Source organism: Watersipora subatra, chromosome 5 (genome assembly GCF_963576615.1).
Source record: "Watersipora subatra chromosome 5, tzWatSuba1.1, whole genome shotgun sequence".
Classification (NCBI taxonomy): Eukaryota; Metazoa; Bryozoa; class Gymnolaemata; order Cheilostomatida; family Watersiporidae; genus Watersipora; species Watersipora subatra.
In genome coordinates, this window is record NC_088712.1 from 4,562,783 (window position 1) to 4,580,294 (window position 17,512).

Sequence of the window (17,512 nt, forward strand, 5' to 3'; positions counted from 1 at the left end):
CAGGCAAACAAGCTAAGAAAGAAGAAAAAAATTAAAACACCGAAAATTAAAACAACGTTATAGTTAAGCGTAATATAAAATTAATACTTTGCATGTGTTTATAGTTAGCTAAGTTTATTTAAAGTAAATTGAAAATTGATATTGTGCTATGTAACACCACAAAATTTAAGCTGCCGTCTGCGCTGCTGTCCAGCATTCCTTATATCACAATTGGCAGCAACCTTTTGCCTCGAAAGCATACAGCGCTGTGCAAAAATTTGTCACATGCCACTGCAGATCATAGCCTGTATACGTTATTTTTAAAGTAGGTACTGCATTACATGTGTGACCTAGTAGGTAGTAATTTTTGTTTAATTATTTTTCATAAAGTCGTTTGGTTTGGGATATAAAAGAGTTGGCACACAAGCTTGGCCCCAAAAAGCATAAAGATCATACTGTACGTCGAGGCATGATCATAAATTATATTGTACCATTTGTACATCTCACTCGGTTCATTCTTGCTAAATTAGACATGTTTGTGGTTAGAAGAGTTGTGCATTGTGATTATTATCATTATTATTTTTCATTTTACTATTTTATATTTTTTATTGAAAATATTTTTTTTTCATTTATTTTATGTAAATTTTCAACTCAAAACAAAAATAACGTTAGTTATATTTCATTTAAATGGTAGGAATCTTTGAAAAAAGCTACAGTGTATCTTCGAAAATATAAACAAAAAAGTAGACCTACATGTGTAAGGCATTTTGTAAAAAAAAACATTCATTCAGCTGCATTCCAATTTTTGCAATTGTCAGTTAGGAGTTTTTTCATATGCAGATAAAGTGTTTTTGGCAATGATGAATCTATTAACAGAATAAAAGTTATCATCCTCCAGAGTGATATATCAGATCAAATAGTTTGCAAGCGGCTTTGTTCCAAAGAAAGAGTAGTCAAAGTTAAATCATACAAGTTTGTATCCACCTGTTTGTATCCACCTGTTTGTATCCACCTGTTTGTATCCACCTGTTTGTAGCCACCTGTTTGTATCCAACTGTTTGTAGCCACCTGTTTGTATCCAACTGTTTGTATCTATCTGTTTGTATCCACCTGTTTGTATTCACCTGTTTGTATCCACCTGTTTGTATCCACCTGTTTGTATCCACCTGTTTGTATCCACCTGTTTGTAGCCACCTGTTTGTATCCAACTGTTTGTATCTATCTGTTTGTATCCACCTGTTTGTATTCACCTGTTTGTATCCACCTGTTTGTATCCACCTGTTTGTATCCACCTGTTTGTATCCACCTGTTTGTATCCACCTGTTTGTATCCACCTGTTTGTATCCACCTGTTTGTATCCACCTGTTTGTATCCACCTGTTTGTAGCCACCTGTTTGTATCCAACTGTTTGTATCCATCTGTTTGTATCCACCTGTTTGTATTCACCTGTTTGTATCCACCTGTTTGTATCCACCTGTTTGTATTCACCTGTTTGTATCCACATGTTTGTATCCACCTGTTTGTATCCACCTGTTTGTATCCACCTGTTTGTATCCACCTGTTTGTATCCACCTGTTTGTATCCACCTGTTTGTATCTACCTGTTTGTATCCACCTGTTTGTATCCACCTGTTTGTATCCACATGTTTGTATCCACCTGTTTGTATCCACCTGTTTGTATCCACATGTTTGTATCCACCTGTTTGTATCCACCTGTTTGTATCCACCTGTTTGTATCCACATGTTTGTATCCACCTGTTTGTATTCACCTGTTTGTATCCAGCATTCGTCTTGTGGTTAAAACATGATTCAACTTTTAGAAGAGAACGAAGGTGCAGATGTGAAGCTTCTTGTTCCCCATCTCCAAGCCACCGAAGATCTTGCAAATTCGGTACTTACAGTTTATTTTCCTAACGGGATCATAACATGGAAAGGGATTGCACAAGTAATATTATAATATATTAATAATATTATAATATATAATATTATATATATTGTATATATTATAAATAAATACAACTTGCTCTAAATTGTTCGATGACATCACAAGTAGAAGTATCCCGAAATTACCCTTCAAAAAATTATGTTCCATTTTCAGTCACACTTAAGAATCCTAAAAATAAATATAGCATGGATCTTTTTTTTCAAGCAGTATGCTGAAATGAGTTTAAATCTTTTTCTAATTTATGTTTAATCAAGTTTTTAATTTATTACCTCTACTTTATCTGCACCCATATATTCATCATTTCATGTTGTCAAAAGTATTTGCATTGAAATTTTCTCAACAATAAATGTAGTGCAGTCAGGATTTATTCAAAAATTTGCTTTTAGGTTAATTATAGTAACAATACTTGCTTTAGCATTTTTAGACAATAAAATTTGCAACATATTATTAGAATAAAATTAGATGCAATAAAATAGTTTTGGAATTGTATTTTAATTGGATTTTTTGTGATTTTTGTAGTTGAACAAGATGTGTGAATATGGTAACTCAGTGCTGACTGTTCATGTTTGCTTAGATTAGTCAATTGTATTAAAAGTTTTATTTGGGTTTATTACGGTAGACTAAGGTCGTATCACCATCTTAACACAGTTATAGATGCTTCGAATGACTTGAATTCAGCTAAGTTGGTGTAGAAGGTTCTGTCTAACATGATGTTAAAAGATTGTTCTAGTTCAACAAAATCCAACAGAACTTTTAATAGTACAGTCGACTCCTTTTCAGTCAATTTAAATAATCTCAGTTCAATTTAAATAATGTGTAAATTATAAGGTTTTTACGTTAAGCAATTGTTAAAATGTGGGTAAGTTTCCTAATCAGTTCAAAATGTTTCCAAACTTTTTATTGACTTTCAAAAAAGAAAGACAAAGCTTTTCTTAAGGTTCATTTAATTATTATAAAGATACTGTTGTATTATCGGTATGCATGTACAACTTTTCCCGTTTTTCATATTTTTTATTTAGTTTAGATTAGTTGATTACGGTAATTTTAATTTTAATTAAATACAGTGCATACTTTTAAAGTCAATTTTTATAAACTTTTTACTTTTTAATGAAAAAATTTTATAAGTCTAAATTGAAGTAAATAAAAAATTTGTCACTATAATGAACGCAGTTTCTATATGTCTGTTCACTGTAGACTAAGACGAAATATTTCTTTCAGCGAGACTCTAACGGGTGACATTTGAGGTGGACTGATATTATATCAATCTACTGGTGTTAGGCTACTGACTATCTTTATTATCTTATTATAATATTACATATTATAATATGCAAAATATTACATTACATTACTCGTATTACACAAGCTTTCACGTTACAGGTTGGGTAGAAACATGTTAGCAGTTTGTGTTTTCCTTGCTTTGCGGATTTAATTCATATTTGATTAATATGTGTAGCAAATCTTTAAATTTAGAAATGCATTCAGACATCTCAATGCTACAAAAAGTATTTTTAACTATTACTAAACATAACAGTATTTGTTAAACGGAATGTAGGTAGTAGCAAGGACGATTTTTCTAAACTGCTTTTATAACAAAACAATATACTACACTGTTTGAGATAAACATATAACCTTTCATCTGGTTGTAGGCATGATGCCAGGTTTGTTCTAAATGTCTCCTATTATTGTAGCTGGCAGAGTTTGCATCAGCACAGATATGTATGTTCCTAACAGCTGGTGAGATAGCAGATGTCTGTATCACTTATGATTGGTTACTAAGTACTGTTGAGACAGCTGCCTTAGGACCCAATGGTCAGACAATAATACAATGGATTGCAGCTCAGAATGGATGGGTAAGCTTGTAACCAGAGCTATAAACTATGAAAAATCACTTTTTTGCAAATCTTTGATTACTTAAAGCACATAAATTACATAATTCTTTTATTGTATATTTCTATACATCAGAGTCTTGGCATTTGAATGGGCTATTGTTTGCCATGGTGAAACAGACATTGGTTGGTGTTAATAGAATTTCCCCAGAGCTCTACCGCAAAAAAGTTTACTGGCATATTCTCGAAAATTGTTATGTCACAATTCTCATATTCGTTGTTGTGTGCTCTTACCGCTTATTTATCAACTACGATAATGACGATAATGACGATAATGACGCTAGTGGCAGGCGAAGGTAGGAAAACTCCACAGAACGAATGAAGATGACATAGGAGTCAGTGAAATTAGTTCTCCATGTACATATTATTTCTATGATAAGTACCTCAGACTCCAAGAGCCATACTATATTTTCCCGGATGATATTATGCACTAGCTCTTTATTTTTAATGTGATGTTGAGGGTGTCGACTGAGACTAATTAATTTCAAGCATTGTGTGATCAAAGTGCGATTGACATTTAGTCCAAGGGCCACGCAACCGCAGGTTATAATTTAATCGATGTGATTTTATTACCTTTATCAATGACAGTACATTTATTGAAGCATAATTAATTAACCCAAAACACGTGTTTGTACTAGACAGGCGTTAGCACGATCGCGGGCATAGTTGGTTATCTAGAACCTTAGTTTATTATCAGCACTCTCCGGGTTTAACAGCACCGATTGTCACAGAAAAACGCAGCCTCAATGGCAGCGAAAGGGATCGGCGACCTAAGGCTAAATGAGAATTATGACGTCATATTTTGAGTACCTGAACCAAGTGTTTTTTTGCAGGACATACTTTTGACACCCCGTTTTTCATAGTTCTATTATTCTTTGTGTATTGAATATAGGCTCATTCGAAAGCCAAGACTATGATATATTGAAATATATAATAAAAAAATTATGTAATTTATATTCTTTATAAATAACATTCTTGCAAAATTTGCTGCAGATCACAGCTTCTTCAAGAAATATTGGTTAAAGTTAACACCATTGTCCAAGATCTTTATCAAATCTGGCTGTATTAAGAAAAAATATAAGTAATTAAAAAAAGAAAGTTTACTATAATATGGGCTGTATCTTTTTGTCTGTTTGTTAAAGCCACAGTAAGAACTTTAGCCAAAAATTTGCCTTGGTACTTGCACTCACAGTCTCCGTTTCACACCTGTTCACTAACAAATACACTGCTCAGCCTATTTCCCACATCGTGGGATAAACTTGCAAATAATTTTCACTCATGACAATCGCTCATGGTGCTTGAGACTCTAAGGGTACTAGCAATTTTTAATATAATAATAAAGGTGTCTGTCCAGATGGCCAAAGCCATGCAAAGAGTGTTACAAAGAAAAACAACAACCTTGTATCTAAATCGAACTCGGGGCATCAGTTGCAAAGGCAAGCAAGCTATCGCTACACCACTCTGGCAGCTTACCGCTTCATGAGTTATTTACTATATAGTGATTACTAATGACCTTCTCACACAGTGCATACTAGTAACAATAACCAGATAACTTACTTTCTGATGCGAGCAAATTCATAGCAGAGGTTTAACAAATATTTAATAATCATCGGGTTACATTAAATAACAAAGCTATGAGAATAATTTTAAACATTTTAATTTTTAAGTTGGCAAATTTTAAGAAGACGTTCATAAAATAAAAGTTTTAGTTATAGTGTTTAAATGAAAATAAAATTTATTATATAATAATATAATAATGAATGAAATGAATATATATTCTAATATATTTTAATATATTAGATATTATATATATTATATATATATATATATATTATATATATATATATATTATATATATATATATTATATATATATTATATATAGATATTATATATATTTTAATATATTATTCTAATATATTTTAATATATTCTGAATGAAATATATTCTACAAAAGTTGATTTTTCTTTAAATCTCAATTAGTTCAGTAATATTCTGTAAACAATCTCAATAACAACTGCACTTTTGATTAACTTGACTGTTTTAATTGCAATAAAATTTAATCGATTTCAATCTAGAGTTATCTTGGTGATCAGATGACTTCAGACACCAAATAAAATTGCAAGTGATAGTAAAATAATGATATTTTTCAACATAATCTATAAAAAGAAATGTCTATAGGTTCATCTTATTTTTAAAATATCTGGGTTTGATCTTCATTCAGAAGAATTTTTTTCTGATGCTTCTGGCACGACTTGGAACAGACTGAGGGAAGACGGACATGACTTCGGTATAATAAACATTACTGTAGCAATAGTTGTGAAGGAGCGTATATATGAAATGTTATTATTATCATTATTAAATGACATGATATATATGGTTTGTTATTGGCAATAGTAATCATTAAAAAATTGTATTTAAATTTTAAATTATAATTAAATTTAATTTTATTTTTTGTTACCAAAAATAAATAAGAAATTTGAAACAATATATACATAGTACTTTATTGGCAATAATTTAACTTCGCAAATAGAAATGTTTTTCAAATTAGGCCATACAACAATAGTAAAACAACAAAAAAGGAAAAAAAGCAACAGTTAGCCATTAGAATTGAATAAATAGCTTGACAAATAGTGTTTAAAATGCTTTTCTCTGCTAAGAGAACGGATATTTGGTGGAAGATAAATCATGAACCATAAATCATTGATTGAATTGAACAAAAGTATTTTAGCAATTTGTAGTCAAAATGTATTGTGAAGGAGTCAGGATAGTGAATTAAAAGTTTTAGCAGTAGGAATTTCATAAACTCAAACATACAATAGCGGGTGTAGTATTTTGGTGTCTCAGAATAGAAAATAAAGTTTGTCACAAGTTAGGAGGGATAAATACAATTGTTCTGAACACAGTTTACACAGAATTTTGAAACCTATAACACAAATGCAGTATCAGGCAATAATTCAGTAGGAAGCAAGTTTTGGATGAGGCAATATGTTCAATGATTTTGTAAAGTTGTTGATGGTAGAATGATGGAATACATGATGTGGTACGGTAGAGTACATTATCAGTTAGTATGTAATTCTCAGTTTAGGTTTCGGTAAGAGCATATTCTGCTGTCATTGTTAGACAGGAAAATATTTATCGATGCCCTTCATTAAAAGACAACTAATGGTAGATTAATATTAATGGCCTTCAAATTTTTTAAAATATTTATTATGGCATGAATCAAAATGAGATGTTTTTGTAGACTTTAAATGAAGGAGGATTTCTGATTGTTGCCAAATGCAGCTGCGGACGACATGTAACTCGGGCATTCGCAACTATTAAATTTAGTTGTGTATGTGGTAGAAGATGGTGCCTCATCCTTGACTGTTTGAAGTCATACACCTCTGAAGAAAATCTTACTAAACATATATGTGCTAAACACTTTCAAGATGCTGATACTACAAAATGTTTTCATTGTGGAGGAAATAAAGCGCGGGATGAAGAAAGATCAGAAGGTCAATGTCCAAACTGCCAAGCGTATTGGTGTTTACGTGGAGACTGTAATTTTGAAACAAAACTTGCTGGTGGTCTGAGAAGCCATGGTAGCAGGTGTAAAAAGTAACTAGCCGATGTAAGGGTATTTCTATTGTTGAATAAATTGAGTTTTTTTATATATCAGTGAGTGCATATTTTCAAGCTAAGATAATAAAAAATAACCATAACTCAATTTTCAATTAATTCATTCGACTTGTAAATATTTCTATCCATCTCACCTTGCCTTGGCAGTAAGACAAATACATACATACGATACATATGCAACGCTATACATCATTAATTCATTATTATACACAAGGCATATATACATATACTTTACAATGAGACAATGTGACATTTTCTTAGATGTTGATGTATACCTAAAAAGTCTAATACATATTAAAAAATACTTTCTTATATAAGCTAACTAGCTGCACAACCCGGCCTTGCCCGGGTAATAGAAAAGCCTTTGGACAAAAAAGTCTATTTCTATTTAATATATAGAAACATTTGCCATTCTAACTTTCAAACTACATATCATGAGAAAAGTTTTTTCTGTAATTGAAATAAATTAGGAGAAAAAATAAAAACAATGGTAAAGGTTTTCAAACTTTGTCAAACAACTTTTAAACTTCATATCATGAGGAAAATGTTTCTGCAAGTCAAATAAATTTAAAAAAATAAAATGACTATAAAAATGTTTAAAATTGAATGTGAAATAATTAGCAATTAATAGCTCAATTAAGTTGGTTTTACTGATACCTTTCGATGTACTAATAAATGTAAAAAATGCAAGAATTGTACAAATGTAAAAATGATATATCGTATTGTCTTCGTCTGACTTAAAGGAGAGGTAATGTCGGGGGTCTTCCCACGGAGACAATATAACTGTCGCATGAAAAGAATTGGCCTTTATCCCAGATATAGTAATTAAACTTTATGAAAAAATATTTCTAAACAGGGGCATCTTAAAGCGTGGGTGCATTTATAAAATAATCAGTATATAGCTACAGCTATATTTATAGTTTATCGCACCTATGCACTAACACTCAGAAATACACATATAATAATAATAATAATATACATGTATCTTGATTACAATTTAATACATGGTTGTCAACCTCAGAAAGTCTTCATTAATTTTATAGCTTTAGAGAGCTTCAGGTTTATGAAGTTGTCCCTTGATGAGAGCAAATATGTCTGCTTGAAACAGAATGATCTGTAACTATTAACTGATAGCTAAGTACTCTTTTTTGTATGCATAAACATATATATAATATAATACATTTGTATATATGTATATACTAGCTGTGCCACCCAGCGTTGCCCGTGTAATAGAAGAGTCTTTGGACAGAAAATTGATTTGTATTTAACATATAACAAAATTTGCCATTCTAACTTTCAAAGTACATATCATGAGGGAAGTGTGTCGTGTAGTTGAAATAAATTAAGAGAAAAATAAAAACAACTGTAGAGGTTTTAAAACTTTGTCAAACGACTGTACCTTTCAAGCTAGTAGCCTGGCATATTGCCAATGGAAAACTCCACTGAGCTAGTTAATAAGGCTAGGCTTCCAATGATGGTAAGCCATGACTTTGAGTCTGCATTGTTGTCCAGCTCAGCTGTTCTAATAGTAGCTATAGCCGGAAAACCTACACACGGACTTTGAGAAATATATATAAATATATTGAAATTTATCCTACTTAGAACTAAATTCAGAGTGCTCAACATAAGATGGAGCAGTATAAATTGGAAAATTAAATAGTTCACTTATCTTTTCAGCTACTGACAGTTTCCTGCTGTTGCATTCTTCAGTCTGTAAACTTCAACTTCTTCAGGCTATTGAAGTTTACAGCCTAAAGAATGCAACAGCAGGAAGCTGTCCGTAGCTGAGAAGATAAGTGAACTATTTAATTTTTCAATATATATAAATATATATATAGATTTATTAATCAGTAAAATAGACTATAGCTTTAGATAAAACACTTCATTATTAACAGTTTCACGCTTGGCAAGAGCAATATTCAGATAAAATATTTGTACAAGTTTTGATTACTTTATAGACAAGTAGAACTAAAAAACCAACAGAAAATTTATAGCTGGACATTTATGGTCCTTAGAGAATTCATTGAAACACCAAGTTTCAAAATTTCACCATAAGAATTTGCTAGTGTATCTACAGGCGTTGATTAGTTCTTTACGTGAGTTTAATAAAGCTAGGTGCGGCCTGAATATGACATACAATTTTTCTTTTAGAAGCAAAAATATTTCTGTTTTTACTTATTATGTACAACAAACAACAATAATGAAAGGAAAATATTATATTATATGTGTATATCTCTCCCCTGCAATAGGAGAAATGCAATACTAGAAGTAATTTGGCAAGCTGCTGTGTAATATACACAGGCTTGGGGCTGCATATTTTGGTTATACATCTATATGTATATATAAAATATATATTTATGTCGTATTATATATACTGTCATATAATATATACATCTATATGTATATATAAAATATATATATATATATATCCTGTATTATATATACTGTCATATTATATATACTGTCATATTATATATATATATATACATCTATATATATATACATACAAAAAATATATATATGCTGTATTATATAGACTGCCATATTATATATACTGTCATATTATATATACATCTATATGTATATATAATATATATAGATATATATACATATAGACATATATTATATATATATATATGTATATAATATAGTAAAACCAGATTATGGCGTGGTTGCACCAATAATAAATATGTTTTTACGACATGTGATTGAGTTGCATTAAATTAAATAGGAAAGTTGTTTTCCTCATGCAGACTGGTTGAAGTGCTGGCTAGATTTTCTGCTTACGTGCTAAAAAGCCCTCAGAACTGTTTGCTTTTTTAATACCACCATTTTTATTTTCTTTTTAATCCTGAGCAGCGAGACAAAAAAGACTGAAACAGCTGAGAGTAATTAAATTTAAGCATAAAGGAGTAAGTACTGTAGCTAGACAAAAAGACTCAAGGAGAAAGGTGATGAAGCGCAATGTGAAACCAAGATGAAATCAGGTGTACCTCACTCAGGGCATAGTAACACTAAAAAAGAAATTATAAGTCAGGTCATGTAATTTTAAAGCACAAAGCGCCCCAATTAAAATATGGAACTTTTGCCTTACCAAAAGCATGATGCAGGGGATTTTTTGCCTCAGCATTGATATGTTTTTATAATGCAATATATCTCGAATTTCAAGATAATTTGGAACATAAATACAACTTTTTACTATGGTGATAAATCATTGGCTTAAATATGTTACAGCATTGTCGCTAACATGAGGATTTTACCGTGTGACATTCTATTGTATGTTGCATTTTTAGCTTTATATTTGCTATGAATATAGGTGAGTTGGTTTTTTTTGTGACCTTCATGCTATGGTCAGGCTTGGTTGAAATACAATTAATTGTTGTTCTTTATTTTTTTTAATTGTTAGATAGGTGGTTGCTTTGCTTGCAGACATAGCAAATTTTGTTGCTTGGCTTTAGCAATGATTTGCGTCAATTTTTTTTGCATTCAGCATCACACCTAGGAAGTTGATGATTGACTGGTAATTTTCAATACTGATTATCAACTTTTTTGTTCAAACAAATTAATAGTTATAAAAAGTTTTCTTTTGTTAATTAGTTTTGGTGTTCTCTTACTGCATGAATTCGCTGGTCTGATTTGGTGGTTTTCTTTGTCTATAGTCGGTTTTTATTAATTAGCGAAGTTTGCTTGGCAATGACATCTTTCAAAATCCAGTCATGTTAGTTTACGGCAAAGAAAAAGTATCCCCACCACAAATGTTACAGACGTTATCTATATTTCTTTATTTATTTATATTTGTTATATATGTATATTATATATATGTATATATATATATATACATATATATATACATATATACATATAGATATATTTATTTATATCTCTCTTGCAGTCAGTCGAAGCGATTAAGACCGCACTATGGCTTTGACTTTGTTTTGATTGCGGCTCTCCAGAACAGTCTGTTGTCTGCTGTTGTTTGCCAACACGTTGTCTGGATGTTTCACCAGGACATATTCCGGTTTTGCTCGGTCCTTGAATCTGAGTCTCGTTCTTTCCTGATTTATCTTTCTTTCACAGAGCTGTGAGTAGAGTAGTTGCCTGAAGAGTCTGTCTTTCTCCATTCTGTGTACATGGTCAAGTCATTGAGGGTTTTTTCTGGACAAAATGTCGGCTATTAATGGCAGGCTAGCACATCTAAGATCTTTTTTGTTTGTAACTGTGCTGTACCAATTTATTCTCATAATGTCCTTCAGTTATTTATAGATATCCATTCTGATATGTATAAATATATAATATAGACCTATATATGTATTTTTCAAAGTTTGTCGTCGTATGTGTATTTGTAGGATTGATTGTCCGGCTATAGATCTTAAAATCTTGGAATAAAGTTTCCATACTAAAAAAGATTTGATCTCGAACCCTGTCATTCACCAGTCTGACACCCTACCCACTAGACTACAAAAATCAAATTGCTAGTTAGCCAATATAAGTCATTATATGAGAGCAAATACCTAAATGCTTTGCGTATGATGCGGGTCATAGCATCACGTCACGAGAAGCTGTTTGCTCACATTATTAAACTGGCTAATAGCGGAGCAACTCTCACTACTTCTCATTGTTTATAAGACAAAACACTTTTTGCATGATTTGTAGTTTGATAGTTTGAATAGCAAATATCATTATATGTTCAATACAAATCAATTTTCTGTCTAAAGATTTTCTAATACCCAGGAAACGCCGGTCAGCACAGCTATTATACATGTATTTATATGATGATGACCATGTAAGATAATCTTTCTCTTATATTCTATCAAAAAACTTTGAGAATTATCATGTATAATCTAAAATATTTTAGATTTGAGATTCTGTAAAATATTTCTAAAAGCTTTTCGATGGAGTGAAGAAGTGAGAAGTGAAAGATCTTTTGTAGTCAGTTTAATTTGCTTTTTTCATTAAACAAGACAACATCGCGTTAAAGCAGATTTAGTGATTAGCGTTTATCTATCCACAACTTGTCTTAATTTGCCTCTTTGTTTACTCTCTATTCTCTGAAGCCAACGAAGCAATCCCAATCAAATTTTGCAGAGCAAATTTTGTGGGTCCAAAAATTCTTAAGTTTAAGGTCTTAGGTTTTAAGGTATTTAGTTCAAATGGGTGGAACTAAATGCCCCTTTATGGTTCATAGAGAATATCAACAGAGTGGGTATTTAGCAGTTACAACTGTTACAACATAAATGTAGATGTAGAAGCAAATTATGAATAATTAAAGCAAAAAAACAGAAAACTCTTTAGTGATCTGTTTTTGCTTAAAAAGTTTTAAAGGTATTAGAAGGAAAATATTAAACCATAACTGTCATGTACAACTTTTATCATATTTTTTAAGTAAGTCAGACTCGCTGATTCCGATTTTGTACTCAAAATAAAGATTGGACCACTAACCTTCAAAGTCGTTAAGGCTTTTTTAAAGCGTTTCAATATCCGTCTCTAAAATAACACAATCAGCATAACAAGCTTCGCCCATAAAAATGTGACGAAACCTAGCTTTTTCAGGAACGTAAGTTAGGGATGTTTAGTCCGATTTAGAATAATAGAGATGGGTGTCTCAAAATCCATTATTAACTAAATCCAGCCTGTAAAATAATCTTAATCTTTTATGAAAAGTACATAAACTATTTAAAATTGCTCATAGCTTGTTACATGACGTTTAAATGTATTAAATATATTTAAATTGACTCATAATACATATATGATATTTGGTGAAACACTAGTAAAAAAGCCATTCAAACCACAGCAAATGTCATCAAACAGAAAAAAACAGTATTTCACCATTATTTGGGTTAAAACTATAAAAATTGGTAGGATTGTAAAAATTTGTAAAAAGATATTTACAGTAGTATCACAACCATCGAGCACACATGCATTATTATTTCATGACTCAAAATGAAATTAATTCAAAAGGATAGTTATAGTCAGTATAAGAAAATTTTTTATTTGCACCACAATCATCCGTGACTTACCAACGAACGAGTGATATCAATTTTCTCGCGATATCGTTCGAATGAAATTTGTTATTGTAACGAAGGAAATAGATAGGGATATTTGAAAACTGTTGCAAATGGAGGTGACATTTTTTGTCTAACATCTTGTGTAAAAATTAATTTGATTGATTTTTGTTGTTACTTAGAAACAGCTTTAAAACAGAACCGTGGAAGTGCCGGTATTCCGGCCACTTGGGTTTCTGACACACCCTACGCAATGCCGGAATAATGGCCCTGAGGATTCAAAGGGTTACATTAAAAAACTTTACACTTTTACTACAAACCTTACAAATAAAGTTCTTCATGTGTAGCTAGTTTTACTCTGCTTTCAGAAACTTTGATATTCGGTGTTTACTCTTAAACAGTAAGACTCCTCAGTCTACATCTTTGACTGATGCACTTATTGTTTTCCCACACTTATAAATAACATTTTAATTCACAATTATATTGCGGGTAAAACATAGTTTCTAGGCAAGAATGAAGTACTTATAAATTAAATGTCAACATGGTAAAGAAATAATCATATACTATAATTTTAGGTCAGACAAACCTGCCCTGTTACTAAATAGTGATGGCTTCCACAACTAATATAAAGAACTCTAAACCATAGGAGTCTAAAGCATAAATTTTATCATAAGCTGGCAGTTAACAATTTAATTACTGACATGCTTCAGTGCATACTGAGAAAATTATGAACAATGTTTAATTTTTACAACAATGATTTGCTGTTTTACAAACAAATTGTTATTTCCTAGCTAAAATTATACAACTCTAGCTTAATCCAGAAATTTTTCATTGGCTATTAAATTTTATAATGATGAAACCATAAGCATACCTACTTATGCTATAGGCCTATACTTATGAACTGCTGTAAACTTTAAAATATGTTCTTCAGTTTACCTCTGATTAGAAACTGCTCAAAATCATTGCCAACACAGTTTCAAACCATGGTACTTGTGATGGCAAAGCCACAAAACGGTAAAAATGTATTAAAATAATATAGAAGGGAAATTAAACTGTAAAATGGTAAAGCCAAGAAATGGTGAGTTTGTGCAATGATATTAAAGTAAAGTCGTAAAACTAAGTTGAAAAGAAGTTTTGAATGACTAGCCTTTTCTGATTCTGTTTAGTGTCACAACCGAGTGAGTTCCTTCAGTATATGTCCATGCCTGTTACTGAACCCTGAAGGTATATAAATGCACTCGGAGGAAAGTTTAGTCCGTATTTGTATTTGATTTTGTTATTTGAATGCATATCAAACATTTCCTCATCATAAAAGTATGACTTTTATATCTTGTTAGAGATTACTTAAGATTCTAACGTAATTCTTGTAGATTAGATAAGATTGTTAGGATACTTACAAGCTAGAACTTATCACCTTTTTGTCATATGGTAGTTTCTAAGTTAGCTTACTCTTTTATAAGGCATCTTTTAAATGTTAGCACATTATCGTGAGACATTATCGTACTTACTTGAGCTACTGTAGATATATGTTTGATTTTATTCAAGTTAATAGTTGTTTTATCTGATCTTGCAGATTGAATTTTGTGAAATATAAATAGAATGCTTGGTGACTAAGTTTTGACCTTTTAACCTTGTCACCTTTAACAGGTATCAAGGTTTTAAAAGTTTTAATTCTAATTTAATGATCAATGTAAATTAAAAAGTAAAACCCTTATATTCAAGATCATGCAATTCTTGGTCACAACATGCAACAACATGTTTGCCATGTTGCAATTTTATGCTTTTAACCGCTTGGTCACTCTTTCAGGATACAGGAAACATACAGATTGTCAAGTCTTTACTTATTTTTTGTTGAAGATAGATACTTGTTTCAATTTTTTTTAACTATATTTGAAAACGCAAAACTACTGATAAAATATAATAGTTTTTTCATTGAATTTTTGGTAAAGCATTCTTCTTTTCACCTACTTCTTCATCTGAATGAATTAAAACAACTTCCGTCTTAGATAATGCACATTCTAACACATTTTCATTTTCTGGCTTTTTTTTGCTATCAAACAAGCACTTTGCCACCTGCACTGCATGTCTTACTAGTCTTGATGTTGTACTTCTTTTTAACAGCATAGTATATGCGTTATTCTCGGTTAACACTTTGATGCGTGCATTTACAAGAAATTATTTATTTTCGGTATTTGATTGCTTATGCTCCATCTGGTCAGACTTAGACAGTCACTGAGCAGGTAGAAACAAAGAGGTTCAAAACTAGCATAAACTGAGATAAAATGCTTGAAAATTTTTTTTAATTTTAGTTGGCAGCACTATATAGTTTTTTTGCACTTGAGTATGAGGTGTTTCAACTTTGAGTTGCAATCATTTATAAGCTATTCTTAAAATTAACATTTTGGCGTTTTATGTTTCTTTGCTTCTAGAACTGTGAATAGTGCAGTTAAGCTCATACTGCGTGTAATTTGGTATAGGCAGTCAATGGTCTTGAGATAGTCGCTACTGGTTGTCATTTTCTTGAATAATTATCTCATGATCACGAGCTTCCGTTCCCAGTGTCTAGTTCTTGACAACATTGTTTGAATACTGAAAGTTTATGCGCAATGTTCAGCAAAGTTTCAGGAGAAAATATTAGCTAGTCAAGAATTTCTTTTGCTAATTTTTCTTCAGTTCAGCTATAAAGATGTATATAATAGCAGTATTTTTTGTAGTCTGGAAGATTTTAAGGCAAGCGCTTGAACTCTTAGAATTCCTATACCAGGCCGTAGCTTGAGTAGAATTTAATACCTACTTGGCTAACTGGTGTTAATAAGCCGTTTAACATTACCTGCTGCAACCAGTAGAAGAGCGCCGTTTAAGTAAAACTAAGAAAGATTGCTAGCACAAATTATAGAGCTAAAACATTTAATAATTTGATGAATAGTGTGTGCTCAGATTCTAACTACTGTCAGTTTAAAGATTGCAGTCTACTTCTCATTAACCTTTGGTGGTAAAGTGTGGCAGTAATACGTAATGAGACAACAGAATGCATCATTGAAACTGACAGTAGCTGAAAGTTTGCAAAACATTTCATCAAACTGTGTAGCCTTACATACAAGTATTTTTTTCCTGGGGTTAACTCAAATTAATGGCATTGTCTATTCAAACGCAGGTCTCTTATCGCAGACATGAAAGTTTGAGCAGTCGCCTGAAAATTTTAGCCATTCCCAGTAACAATTTTTCTACAAGTGATGTATATTGATTATGGCCAATATGTGGGCAAGCCCTATTTTATGCAAAGGTGCTATTGCATCAAATTTTCCCATTACTACTCTGATTACAGTTGTTCGTGTGTGCCAAGATTTTTAAATCTCATTTGTAAATGAGAGATTTTATAAAACGAATCTGTTATCCTAGAAATAATCTCAGATGCAGACTGTGAAACATTACCCCAGAGACTATCTTGCAGTCAGCAATGCATACATTGGACGGCATGATCACGTTGCAAGTATAGTTCATAAGAGTCTACGCAATGAGTAAGACATCAATAAACCATCACGCTCGTACGAAGCTCATGATAATATCAATGAGAATGACCATGCTAAGACTTTCTGGTACTTCAACATCTCGACTGACAAGACTGTTTTGGCAAACTAGTCTGATTTTGTGGAGTTGAATAAAAAGAATGACAGCGAAACCCAATGTCTACAAAATAACCAGTCAAAAAGTTAAAATGTGGAGAAATATCTCTCACTTGAAGAGAAGATCAAAAAGTGCTGACATTTTAAAAAGCTGTAATTCCGATAGTCATTGGAGCGTTAATTGCATTACCAGCTGAACATCAAATGTGGCATAAACCTGAAATACCGGTAACAATCAACATGAGTGAGATTCAGAATAGTTTTCTATCGGAAATAGAAAGGTTTAGAGGTGAGTTCTCAAACTTTTAGGTCTCTGGTGAATATCCACAGCTTAAATAAGCATTAATACCACATGAGTTGCGCTGGGGTGTAGAAAATAGGTATATTTATTTATATACATATAACATAGATACTCTTTATATGAAAGTAAAAGTTAGCAATAGAATTTATCTCTAAAA